General features: G+C 32.2%; 1 long non-coding RNA gene across 1 annotated transcript; it reads right to left on the minus strand.

The window, feature by feature from the left end:
- Positions 1-218: 218 nt before the first annotated feature.
- LOC110444319 lies at positions 219-901 on the minus strand. Its single transcript, XR_002462233.1, has 2 exons — positions 853-901; positions 219-469 (listed from the first exon to the last, which is right to left on the minus strand). It is a non-coding gene; the product is annotated as an uncharacterized LOC110444319 (long non-coding RNA).

Genomic DNA, 901 nt, shown 5'->3' on the forward strand with positions numbered 1-901 from the left:
TGTAGCTTGGCAACAAAAAATACAGAAACTCGGATATATGATAGGTCGGTAACATTCAAATCGAAAAATTGTTTGCATCAAAATTTACCCACTTCACGGTAATATAAGAATATGATAACCAATTTTCTAATATTCATTGAAACGTATTTTACATCATTGATACTTTGGATAAAAATGAACAAGCAATTCATTGTTTAAAATGACAATCGAAGCATTGATATAATTGTAAGAAAAATATTTATTATAAAAATGCTTTATACTTTAATTGTACAACATAAATGAGATCACACAAGTAAGGTATCACACAACACATGTAACGTCAAACAGGTGAGGTAAGCTTTGGATTTGTTCGGGAAATCTGGATGAAAGTGATCACTGATGCACACACATTTCTGTATCTCAGCTTCATTCGTTCAGGCCGGCTCTCCTTAATCCATCCAGATGTGTGTAAATCACGGTTATCAATAACCTGTTGAACATAAGGTATTGAGTTATTATTCTTGAACATTACTGTCTATATAAATCAAGACATACAGATCATCACACGACCGAAGTATGTGTTTCTATTTGGCAGCATGCAAAACAAAACCTGTACATCATTCTTTCTGTGAATAGCAAATACAATGCTTAGAAACATTATTTGTAAGTTATGTTATACATGCAATAAACCATTCATTTTAGACTCTGCGAATGCTAATTATACTAAGCATGATCAAAGTTATATAGAATGTAAAGAAAAGCGGAAAAATCCATCTAGTAATATTTAAGAACATTATTCATGATCGATGTTAAATACAAATGTTAAGGAAAAGCTATATTTTTATACTCTAGTCATGTTTAGTAGGTACTTACCGCCAACAGTGGGGTATGTAGGGTATCCGGGATATCTCCGTGGGAATTG

The sequence above is a fragment of the Mizuhopecten yessoensis genome, unplaced genomic scaffold (assembly GCF_002113885.1).
Source record: "Mizuhopecten yessoensis strain PY_sf001 unplaced genomic scaffold, ASM211388v2 hete_36093098, whole genome shotgun sequence".
Classification (NCBI taxonomy): domain Eukaryota; kingdom Metazoa; phylum Mollusca; class Bivalvia; order Pectinida; family Pectinidae; genus Mizuhopecten; species Mizuhopecten yessoensis.